General features: G+C 36.9%; 1 protein-coding gene across 2 annotated transcripts in view; it reads left to right on the forward strand.

Moving 5' to 3' along the window:
- Positions 1–13,448, forward strand: part of PDIA5 (protein disulfide isomerase family A member 5) — a 2,083,676-nt gene that overhangs the window by 1,307,020 nt on the left and 763,208 nt on the right. The window lies entirely within an intron of this gene.

The raw sequence follows: 13,448 nt of genomic DNA on the forward strand, positions 1-13,448 counted from the left end.
TAAATATGGATATTGCTGAACCAATTCATGTCTGGGTACATAATTTACTGCTATTGCCATTGTCTTAGCTTTATTAGTTTTGTATCCCAAAAAGATATGAAATGTTCTCAAAATGTTCCACAACACTGTAATGTCTCTTTCTGGTTTTGTCAGGTATAAAATAATATCATCTACAAATACAGCCAGCTTTCCTTGACTACCATACCAATTATATCCTTGAATTTCTGAGTCCCTTATTTTCTCCGCTAGTGTTTCTAAATATAATACAAATAACAAAAGGGAAAGAGGGCACCCCTGCCTGGTTCCTCTGCTCAAGCAGAAATTATCAGATGACCTCACCCACTTTAATTTTCATCTCTGATCCCTCATATATCCTCCTAATTAGCCTTATATTTTTTTCAGGAAATGCACATGCCTCCATTGCCCAGCTCATAAACTCCCAGCTTACTCTGTCAAATGCTTTCTCTGCATCAAGACCCTCCAACAGCAATGGTATTTTCTTACGTTATGCTTCTCTCTGGATCATCAGTGTTCTGTTAATGTCAAATGTTTGTTTCCCCTTCACAAAACCACATTGATCCATATCTGTCAATTTTGGTGGTACTTTTGCCATTCTTTTAGCCATTATAGGCATGAACACTTTATAATCATGGTTTAGTATTGAAATGGGCCTGTATAAAGCTGGATCTTTACCCTCTTTAGGTATTGGATACCACTGATTTCTTCCAGGATGTTGGTACTTCTCTTCCTCTTAAAATACTGTTAAACAAAATCTTCCAAATCTTTATCATTTTTCCCTCCTAGCTTCCAAACTTCCACAGGAATACCATCTGTTCCTGAGGGCATTCCTGTAGATTGGTATGGATCACAATTTTTTCTCATCTCCTCCTATCTTGTTAATAATTGTGCCTCATCTGTCTCTAACCTTGGCTTTTTATTTTTCCATAAACATTTCCATTTGTGTCTTTTCTTGATTTCCATATTTCTCTGCTTTGTACAGACTTTCATAGAAATTCTGAAATATTTCTATTACCTCTACAGGATCTCTTTATTACCTTCCTTGTTATAGGCTCCCTAAGCTTGGCGACAGCTCTTTATACTTTCTGTTGCCTGAGTCAGTGTGCTAAAGGTTTTTGTGCTCTAGTGTTATCAGAAATAGTTGCTTAACAGCAATCTTTCTAAACTTGTATATATTATTGAGGTAATCTTTTATTTTCTGCTTAGCATTCTGTAGTTGATCCTCCTCTTGTTCTGTGAAATTCCCCTATTCTGCAATACATTACTTAGAGGGACTGACAAATGTTAATTCTTGTTACTTCTTAACCATCGCTTCCTTTCTTTTATTTCCATGCCATTTTTAAACTCAGCCTTAACTTTATCCCACTGCCTAGCTATATTTTCAGAATTAATTTTTATCCTCTTGAATAGCACCTGAATAATTTCCACTACCCATTCCTTAAAGTCCTCTTTTTTCAACAGGTAGGAAAGCGCCAGTGTCTCATTTTTATTTCATTACCTTGGGTTTTTGTTATACTTCTTATTGGTGCATGATTTGAAATAGTTATTGGGTATATATCAAGACCTTCAATTAAATGTAAATATTCATGTGAAATGTAAATTCTGTCTAGCCTAGCCCAGTTGTTATATCTTGGGGAATAATATATAAATTCACTCCAAACTCCTGTTACTGAATTCACATCTTCCATGCCAAATATTTTCATAATTTCTTCAAAGAGATATCCTCCTTTGTTATACTTTTCCTTCTAGGCCCCCAAACATATCTTTACTGTGGCAAATCAAATTGCAGTCCACACCTGTAAGTAATATTCCTTGCTGAAAACTGATCATTTCTCCCAGAATTTTCTTAAGCTCCATTAGAGCAGTATTAGGAGGAATATAAATACATGCCAGTGTAATCCTCCTCCCTTGCCAGTAGCCCTTTAGCACTACAAATCTGCCATTATTATCTGTTTTATCCTCTTCTATCACTATTGGAGCTCCTTTTGCAATTTATATAAGTACTAGTCTTTTCCTTTGTCCCTGGTAATCCACTGAATAATCATCCTGAAAACCTTTCTTTTTTAAATTCACATGTTCAATTCTTTCCAAGTGTCTCTGCTGTAACATAGCTATTTGCACACTACATTTTTAATATACTAAACTATTCTTTATTTTTTTTGTATTTATCTTTTAAAGTCATTAAATAAGGCATCATTCTATTAAAAAAATATTCCCACCGTTTATGTATAACACCTTTTTGTTAAATGTCTAGTTCCAGGTTGTGCTACATGCATACACTGTTTTGCAGGTTGACCTTTTATACAGCTGTTTCTTGTCTTATCCATTTGAGCCTATGTCAACATCTTACAAAACTTATTTTGCTGAAAGCTGTCAGCAAAAACAAACCCCAATATCCCCAAAACCTCTTAATTTAATACTAACACACACAACTATGTACATCTTCAAATATTGAAGTTTTACTCTCCTGATAGCAACAAATGTCCCAAACTGGCAGCTACATTTAGAGACTTGAGTTAACCTAAAAGAAAGGTTAGCCATGCTAAGATATGTAGTGCAGCCTGTGCTTCTACTAAGTGCTAACTGGATTTGCCTTATCTTTATAGCTCTCCCAGCTGGGAAAACCCCTGAATACTTTACATCATCTCCTAGCCAGTTTCTCTTTTTATTTTTTCCCCAGGCATTCACTCTCCACCAGACTGTAACCATGGAGACATGAGAACCAAACAGCCAATATCTTATCAGATTTTTCCATGGAGACATGAGGGCCAGATATAGAAGTGCTACTAAGCATATGTTCATTTGCTAGAAAAAAAGCCTCACAATATTCAAAATTCTTTTTCATTTACTTGCTTTCACTTAAGACTTGTTACTAAATCAGTCTAAGGCCCTTAATATAGTCATTTCCCTGTGCAGTAATGAGAAAAAGCACATTGTTTTCTTTTGTCAGCTCTTTTAACCAGGCTTTTTTTCTTTTTCTTTTTTTTTTTTTTGCATTGCAGTGCCTACATTTCTTAAAAATGAACACGAAGAGAGAGAAGGGAGAAAGCAAAAAGAAAAAAGAAAAAAGAACAGCAGTACCTATTTACAGTCCCCATTACACTTAAAAATAACTGAGAAAACTATCTTAACTTGCAACATTTACTGTATATACTGTTTGATAATCAATATCTTGCTATCAATATCTTGTTATTGTAGTAAAGCCAACAACCTGTAATGTTTACTATTGCTGCACATTTGTATCTCTATTTATCATGTACATGACGTGGAGCTTTTCTCCCCGGGCATCCGCTGAAAAAGGACCTGCATCCAGTCGGAATTTCCCGGTAAAGAAATGTAAATAAATAAATAAAACTTTACTTTGTAGCATGCAAAGAAAACCATATACCACAAAAATAGTGCTATTAAGAAAAAGAAATGTTTCTTTACTTACAGTTAACTTTCTCTCCTCTCTTCCCCTCCCCAAAGTATTCTTCCTAAAGTTAATGAAATGAAGTAGGACATATAGTTTTAGAGTCCCCAGCAAGTCCAACAGATTCTGAAAAAGTCCAACATTTCCAGATTTTCTTGTGCTGTCCTATTTCACAAATATAATTATTGCATTGTAATTCCACATTGTTCCTGTTTTTTTATTACTGTTCATCTCCATCTCTCAAATCCTGTGTCTGCTTCAATTCCAACATACTCTCAATTCTTCTAGACAATTCTCGTCTTCCCCTCCTCCTGTTCAAACACTGGAAAAGGTTTCACGAATGCAGTCTCTTTGTGGTCTTTATTACCAAATAACAACAAGCAGAATAGTTTTCTGTTTAACAACTCACTTTTTTGTTGAACAGACTTTTGTATTTCCTCCTTAGCATGTACTTTTTCAAAAATTATTTTGTTACACCAGGGAAGAATGCCTTGAAGACAGCTGGGTACAGCAGTTTGAATTTCACATCTGTGTCTCAACATTCCCTGAATAGTGGAATGAATTTACTCCTCTTCTGCCTGGTGTACAGTGAGTAATCATTGTCCAGAAAAACACTGCTGTCTCCCACTTTTAGTATTTTGTCCTTCAGCCACAGTGTTGTCGGAATCAACTCCTTCTGCTGGTAGGATTGCATCTTTACTATTAAAGAGCTAGGTTGCTTTCTTATAGCCAAGTTTGGAGTATACACATGATGTACCCTTTCAACCAACAACTCCTGCTGTAGAATACTAGTCCAGTTGCTTATTTGTGCTTTTATAAAATTAATGCAGTCTGTTCCTTCCAGCTTCTCTGCTATAGCTGAAAATATCAGGTTTTCCCTACATGCTCTTTCCTCTAATTCTATTTTTTGAAACATCTCTTTATTTTATTTATTTATTTATTTTATTTTATATTTGATGACTGGGAAAGTCCGACTGGACACAGGTCCATTTTCAGCAGAGGTCCGGGGAGAAAAGCTCCATTTAAACAATTGATAAACAGATACAATTATAAGAAACAGCCTTGCATTCTTAATACACACACAAAATATCATCTAACATTGCAGCACATGCTCATGTACAGCACATAGTTGTATTTTTAAATGCAAACAAATGGCATATAGGAGTGTGTTTAATATTTAATTATAGACACACAAGTTAATACCACTGGAATAAAACAATTTTAGGAAGGAATAAGAAATGTAGAGGCTAGACAGAACTGGGTTATCCTCAGCAGTATCCCAGTATTACTGCTATGTGGCGGATTAGCCTGGAGAGTGACATGAGCACAGCCAGTTGCTAAAATAGTGGGTTTTGAGTAGTTTCTTAAATTGGGGGGTAGACGCTATCGAAGTTATGTGAGTAGGAAGTGAATTCCAGGTTTTTGCTATTGTACAGGCAAAGAGAGTTTTACCAGCTTCATTCTTATGTTTGATGACATTTATGAGATTTTGGTCTGTTGGTCTTATGACACGGGTGGCTGTGTAGGGTTGTATTAGATTTTGTAGTATGGGGGTTTTGTCAGGGAAGTAGTACAGTTTGTGGGCTATGGAGATCTGTGTAGTAAGAAGTAGATGGGGTAACTCAAGCCATTTGAGCTGCTTGATGGAATGACAGTGATGGTCCCTATTAGAGGCACCTGCAGCAAACCTGACAATCTTGTTATAGCGAGCTGTCATTTTGTTTTGCTCACTGTGGCGAAGATTCATCAGGATTGGAGAGGCATACAGTAAGGTGGTTAGTAGGTGAGTTCTAGCAGTAGTGGCTTTGGTATGGCTGGTCATGAGTTGCCTGTTCCTATATAAGAGACCAAGCTTTTTGTGCACTTTTTTGATTGTTTGGGCTATGTGCATTTCACATTTAAGTTTATCGATTACTACTCCTAAGAGTTGGGTGTGTGTGATGTTGGGGTGATTAAGGTATTATCTTTGGAGTTTATGCTGAAATCATTGTTTAGTGCAGAAGATCTGCCTGGAGTGAAGAGAATTAGGTTTGTTTTTTTGGGATTGAGTATAAGTTTAATGCTAGAAAACCATGCTTCAGTCAGTGTAAAGTTATGTTGTGTTATTGTTCGTAGTTCGCTTAAGGTTGGGGCAGCACATATGATAGTTTTGTCATCAGCATATTGCACTATAGAGGCAGAGGGGGTGGATACAGCTATCTGATTTGTAAATATGGAGAATAGTAAAGGACCAAGGATTGAACCTTGAGGGACTTCTATGGATACTGGCAGAAGGGAGGATGGTTGGTCCTGCCACAGAACTGCTTGTTGTCGGTCTGATAGATAGCTGTTGAACCAAGATATAGTGGGTGAGGTAGGGTTAAGGGTAGATAAAGTTTTGAGCAGCATGCTGTGGTTGACCATATCAAATGCTTTTGATAAGTCCAAGAATACAGAAGATACAAACTGTCAGTTGTTTCTATGGGTGTTGACTATGTTAGTGAAAAGAGTAGGGCTGTTGTGGTACTATGGGAGGGTCAAAACCCATGTTGAGATGATGATATCAGGTTATTTTCTAGGAGGTATTGCATTAATTGTGTGTGCACTACTCTTTCTAGTATTTTTGATAATGGTGATAAAATTGCGATTGGGCGGTAGTTGGTGAGCTCAAGGGAGTTGCCACCTTTGTGGAGTGGGATAATATGGGATATTTTCCACAGCTTAGGTACTTTACATTCAGATATTGATCTATTTATGAGAATAGATATGGGGTAAGATATGGTTTCAGCTGAGAGTTGAAGGAAATCAGCAGGAAGTTTGTCAGCAGCCAGTGTGGTGGGTTTTAGTTTTTTGAGGAGTTTAGTAATACGTTTTGTGGATGCTGGAGAGAATGAAAAGTTAGAGGGAGTTTGTTGTGTAATAGGAATAGAAGGAATAGAGAGGGTGTGGGGTTGGAGATGCTATTTAGGGTATTAGAAAGGGCTAGGACAGTTTCTGTGAAGAATCTGTTGAATTGGATGGGGATGTCCTCATTACTGGTTGGTATTGTGGGTGTGGGAGTGCTGGTTTTACCTGGGTGAAGTAATTTATTTATCAAGGCCCAGAATTTTTGAGGGCAATGGGCATGTATTTTCTTATAAGGTTTTGTAATAATTAGTTTTAGCAGTTTTTATGAGTTTTTTGGCCTTGTTCCGGAGAGCTAGGTAGATTTGTTTTGTGGTAGTGGTTTTCAGTTTATGATATTGGTTCCATGCTCTATCTCTATCCTTCATTATAGTTTTAGTTTCTTTTGTTAGCCAGAGGGCATAGTTAGTCAACTCTGATGGTTCTGGAAGGTGCATGATGGTCTAGGATTTTGAGAAAGGTTGAGTTAAAGTAGTCTACTGCTTCATTTAGGGGTAGGTGTTTTAGGGGAGACCAGTTACAGTGTTCACTCATTATCTGGTAGGCAGCCTGATTGGTGGGCTAAGGTGGGGTCGGGCAGGAGTATCCAATTTAGGATGGATTGACGTTTGGATTTCTTATCGATTCTTGTGGGGGTGTCTGTGATTTGGTTGAACCTGTGTAGATTAATATGGGTAGTGGCGTTGAATTTGATACAGTCAAACCAGTCTATATTAAAATCTACTAAAATTATGGTTTCTTGTGGATGGGAGATAAGCATCCAGTGTACTAGGTTTTCCATAGTAGCAATGTTGTTTCCTGGTGGGATGTAGGCACCTGCTATAACTATATGTTTGCTAGAGTTTAGTTTTAATTTGGCAAGAATGAGTTCAGTACCAATTGACTTCATGAGGGTTGTAGCTATCTTGCTCCAAATTGAGATGATTTTGAAACAATATGGCTACACCACCTCCTTTTTTCCCTGTCCTATCTTTCTGTATAATATTATAGCCAGGAGCAGTCTCCTATTCAGACAGCCTTTTCTTCCTTTCATTCTCTGATTTTTGCAGCTTTATCACCTCATCTGAACATCTGTTTAAAGCTTCTTCCATTTTTTCCAGCCTTTTGTTGTTTGTGTTAATGTACTCCCTCGGTGTTATATTTATTTTAGCCATGTGTTTGTGCAGTTGTCATATATCTTCCTGTAGGTTACTGGAAGTCCTGTCTGGAAGTTGCATTGCTTTTTGCTGAACAGCTGCAGAGCTTTCCCCAGTCAGTGTTTCTTCATCACTTTTTTAGCTGTTTTTTTTTTTCCATGTGCTTTCTTGTTTCTTTTTTCCCGGCATCCAGGCAGTACATTTACTAGCCAGTTACTGAAATTTACCCATAAACACAAAAGTCTACTGGCCTTCTCTGTTTTCACACTGGGAGAACTAGAGTTAAGCTATTACTCAATATGTAGCCGTCTTGGAAGACTGTCAGGCCCAGGCTCCTTTTGAGCATGCAAACACAGGCGATTTAAAATTTCTTACATGACAAACAATTTTCCTGGTTGCTGTAACATCAGCTTGGTGAATTTCAGAACTACAAGCCCTTTCATCAAAGCTCCCCAGGTCTGATTTTGTTCCAGAATGCTAGCTTACAAACCAGAAGTATCACCTCCATGACAACTTAAAATGTAGAGAAACTGGACTGTCACAATTAAGTTTTTTAATATCACTTACAATGTTCCTGCAGTCTAAGTTTGAATGTTGTCTTGGTTTCCTCTACATAAAATAAGTTACATGGGCATTTAAGTATGTATATCACTCCTTCTGTATTACAGGCATATCTGTCAGTAGGTGTAAACCTAACACCAATTTAAAATTACCTTGAACTATTTTGCCTTATATTGTTCTATATTGCTGCAATAAACTGTGTATGATTTTATCTGCTGTGGTCTGGTGCCTCCTTCTACTTTGGATCTTATTATTTTGAAATGTTGCACTTACTCATTTTGATAAAACCATTCCAAGTGCTGGAAAATGCGACTGCAACACTGCACATGTTTGTCTTGCTTTATGTAGTATATGTACTTGCTTTTATGTGGAGAAGACTAACAGAAAGCCCCGAGAAAGCATTCGTGAGCACTTATATGATATTAAGAAGGGGAAGGCAACAAATGCACGTGTTTGGCATTCCACTGGGTGCCTTAATTTTAAAAAATTTGATTTTTTATTATTGTCAAGGTAGTGGACGATTTAGAGTTGTTGTTAGAGTACAAATAATTAACTTGGCAGCTTGAGATTAAGCTGCCCCTGGTGTTAATAAAGCCATTTTTCTGGCGTATGTACTCAAGAAAAGAGCCCTAACTGTTTGATTAGGTTATTTTAGTTCATTTATTCACACTACCTATATTTTAGCATTTCAGAATAATATTTTATTGAACAGTATAAGGCAATTTTAAATTAGTCTAACAGATATTTTAAGTGTTTTTAAATTATTTAAGTAAAGCCTCTTGTTATATTTTTAACTTGGAATTATCTTACTGAATGCATCTGCCTGGTTGGTTGACAAGCTGTATTTAAATCCTATCATTCTGGCAGTCATTTACTCAGATGAAGTCTGATTTATTATTACTAACACGATAGAGCTCAGTCATTTTTTTGTGTGTATGTGTGTATTTTATTGTTTTAAAGTTATTGTATTAAACATGCAGTTAAGCCAGCTGCTCTGGTTTTTGTTTTTTTTTGTTCAAAATCAAGTTTGTTTTTTGTGTGCCAACAGAAAAGTACTTCACTAATGTTTGCAAAGTCTGGAGGATGCTGGACTAGGTAACATGATACTTTCCTCATCTGGACTCTGGGTCTATATAAATAGAGAGGCTGTCATTTAATCTTGGTCATTTAGCAGCTACTGCATGAAGATATCCTTGGGGCAAAGCTGTTGCCTGTAAGGACTCTGAATGTTTCTGTTTTGGACTTAAAACCCAGAGGTAGAAGGGAGGCAGAGCATCTGTCAGCCAGAGGCAGATAGAAGGGAGGCAGTCTATCTGTCAACTAGAGGCAGACGAATTTTAATTTAAATGCTAAATTTTTCTGAACATCTATCATTATCGAATGCTTTATTTCTAGTTTCTGGTACAAACTTGTACTATTTGCATATTAACTTGGAGAAAAATTATTTAACATAGTCATTAAAAGTAAAGGACTTTGTTGTTCAGCTTTAAATGCTTGTGGCTTATGGTTTATTTGATGGTGAGGGGGATTATGCATTCTACCTCTGTACCAGACTGTTTGGTATCTACCTTTGGGTGATGACTGCTTAGAGCTGTTTCTACCTTTTAACTATTTAAAGCTAGCTTATTTTAAGGAAAAATATTAAAGCTTGCTTTTGTTAGCTTTGACTAATAGCAGCATACATCAAAGCTGGGAAAGAGAGATTTTGTGTTGGATATTCACCATTTATCCTCCATCCTAAACTGTGTGCGTATGTGTGTGTGTGTGTGCGTGCACGCACGTGCACGGTCGCACATGTATGTTTGTATATACATCCATACAGGATAATTCTGGTCTAGCTTCAGTTACGTTTGGTATGGTTGTACTGAAAAACACTGGATTTAATCTGAGATGGATGAAATCCTGGGAAGCCAGTGATTATATCCTTTTTCTGTAGATGAGCAATATGGAACGTATCTGGGTGTTGCAGATCTTTGATATTATCCAAGGCAGCAGTGCAAATTTACTGTTATGTTTTAAGGTCAATTGCTCTTTGTATTTTTAATAGGTAGCAGTAGTAGGAGTCAAACCCCATACTGCTGGTTCTGTTGCATTCCAGTATTGACTGCAGTGGCATGAGAATTAGAACGCGTAACTCTCCTCTGTTGCATATTAATTGGTGGTAGTAGGTGCAGTTATGAGCCTGTTCATCACAGCATCCACTCTGCCAGCATGTGCAGCCTTGCAGTATATTGCTGCAAGATTAGTTAAAACTCCTCTTCTGATTTAATTATGTTCTATGTTTCTAACTTTAAACTTGCATGTTGTCTGATGTCTTAACATTCTATTGTAGGAAAATTACATTTAGTGGCATACATGATCGACTTCGAATCATAGGAAGGGTATTGATCGTCAGCATATGAAGCTATTTTATTAAGGAACTCTGCAGATATTTTCCACAGGTGAACATTCCTTAATGTATAGTAATGTGACATGACTTGGATCTAAGCAGACTTTAGACTAACATATCTTTAAATTCCCCTCTTGTTAGAAAATACTACTATCTGTGGGATGATCCCTGTGATAGACATTCCTTGTGCTTTGGTAGGTTAAAACTGTAGTACAGATGCTTTTGTTTTTGCTGTTATAATTCCCATGAAGTTTTATTTAGGGCCATCAGTTGTGGACAAACATGTATGGCATTTTATAGTTAGGTAACAACTGCATTGTCTGGCATGTTGATTTTTTACTCAGTTTCAGTTATGGCTTTCTGTATGACGTTTGTTCACATTTGTGAGTGCTTGCCTAAGACACATTTTACTGAAGTCTGTTGCATCACAAGTAAATAGATATTCAGAAAAGGCAGCTGGTGTTATTTGAAATATGCCATGATCAAAATTCCCTGTGCTGACAGGAGCATAGTGATGAAGTCATGAGCTGTGTGGAAATTCCAAAGTGTAAATGCTAGTCAGAGGTACACTTTGTATCTCTGTCCACAGATATTCTTTTAAATGCTTTTAACTGTTGAAGGGGAGATTAAGATAATGCCTTTTGGACATAGGCATGGATATTTATTTTAGAACAACATACTGGCATGTTGCATGGTACTCAGCTTTTGTAAGGAGTGATATTTCTGCTCAGGGGCATATACCACATCAGGAATATATCTTTACTGAGCTATCATCATATGAGAAGTAAGGATTGTGTGTGTGTTTCAGCAGACGATACAGCATTTCTGTTTTTGCAAAAAGTGCCATGACTGAAACTTCCTGTGCTAAGGGGGGGGGATTCAGCAGTGTACTACACTGAAGTCCTTAAATGAAGAAAGGCTGCCACTGCTGCTTTCTGTCTTCATGCAAGGACATTTCCCTGAAACTTTTGTCAATTGCTACCACTCTCAAAAGGGAGTGAGGGAGTACCTTTTAAGCACAAGCAAGCACAACCATTTTATTGTCCTTGTTTTCCATAATAGGTGGGGTTTTGAATTCTCTTTAGGGTGACAAATGCAGTGTATGCCAATGTTGCATCTTCACTGCTTTGTTATTACACAAAACCTAAAATACTTCATGCCTTGTCTGTTAATGCACGTAGGTCATGGCCAAAACTCCTTTTGCTGAAGAGACAATATGATGCAACCCGATTCAGCATTGTGTTGCATTGAAGTCACTAAGGGATGAAAAGCAGGCATATTTGCATTTTGCATCTAAATTTCAGGTTGCATTTCCCCACATATAGTATTAGGAACATTCTGACTTACGGCTTTTTATACTTTGGTACTTGATGTTGGGTTTTATTGACATTTCATTGTCACAGATGAACAAATTGTTTTGTACTTGTTCATTTGGGTGGATAATATTTATCCTGCAAAGGATAAAGAAAGCAGTACATATCTATATATATCTGTACTGAGTTGTCCTTGTATCTGATGTAAAAATTGTATACATTTGTCCAGAAAAGGCAAGTTATTGTGTCATGGAAGAATGCTCAACCAGGCCTCCCTTTACTGACAGAGGACAATGTGGTTGATTTATATTTGGCTTTGACCTAAGCTGACATCCCTATGAGAAGAATGGGTGTAGTGGGTGCATTTTGTTGCTGAATTTCTTTTTAAAATATCCCCGATAATTTTATCAGTTTTTTTAAGTTAGTTTAGATACATTTTTTTAATGTAGACATACCCTGTTACTTCAGAGTAGCAGTCTTGTATGTGGCTTTATATCTGGATTCACTAGAGAGAGACATGGTATGTTACAGGATGGGGAGAATATCACCTGTCTGAGGTACATAAATCAGAATAAAAATTCTATATATTTGACTGACAGTTTGATACTTGTCACTGAAAACATGGTATAGCCAAAAAACTATCTTTTCTGTTGGGAACAAGTTGCTGCGGTCATATTCATCACTGAGGTAGTTTTTGGTATATTTTGTTCCTATACATCCTATTGTTCCCAGAAAGATAGCTTTTAAAGGGTGACTGACATATGGTGTTAAAATGTGTCATTAAGGGTAGAAATGCAATGCTAAGTGCATTGCCTAATTGAAGAACCAGGGGGTAATCGCTGAAAGGTTTGCCAAACACTTACAGTGAGGACTAATATATGGCCTTTTGTACACAGAAGCCAAGTGTGAGGTTTCACAGTCATTTCTCTGTCACATTTTTACATAATGCATTTTAGTGTGCATTAAGGTGTGGATGACTTCTCAGAGTGGGGAATGTTACACATGCATAAAACATAGTTTTACTCAGTTATTTCATCAGAAGCAAAAATCATAAAGAAGGACAACATTCAAGTTACTGCAGATATGTCATGGCCAGAACCCATTCAGCTGAAATGAACAAAGTAGTGCGGGCAAATTCAGTATTGAGTTTTGTTGAAATCCCTAATAGTAGAATTACAATTTTACTTGCAATCTGCATATGAGTGTTCTCTCATAATTTCTTAGAAACATTAAGAACTACCAGAGGAGGACTGACATGCAGCCTGTTGTATACATAAGCACCAACTGTAGGCATTCATAGTCATTTCGCTATCAGTTTGGTTCTGTTGGGAGTGTTCATATGTGATTTCTGATCAGGAAGAGGAATTCAGCATATATCTACAGCATATCTTTACAAAGTTGTCATTAAATTAAATCATAATTAAAATATATCTTGTCAGAGAAAAATTTCTGTGACTGTAACCATTGCATGCAAAAAATACCTTTGTGTTCTTGGGGGCAGCAGAGTATGATCGCTGAAACCCCACTAGCAGAATAGACTTAATTACATGTTGAGTATTCATATTTTATTATAGTTTCTTCAAATGAATTTAATTTAAGCACCCTTAAAGGGAAAATGATATATGACCTTTTACTGGTTCCCTACGGTAGACCGACAGCTCGGAAGATCGACAATCACATCACCGATGCCAGAAGATCGACGGAGCAGATAACTGACAACTTGTAATCCCGACAAC

This window comes from Protopterus annectens, chromosome 6.part0 (assembly GCF_019279795.1).
Source record: "Protopterus annectens isolate FY-2018-M chromosome 6.part0, PAN1.0, whole genome shotgun sequence".
NCBI lineage: Eukaryota > Metazoa > Chordata > Ceratodontiformes > Protopteridae > Protopterus > Protopterus annectens.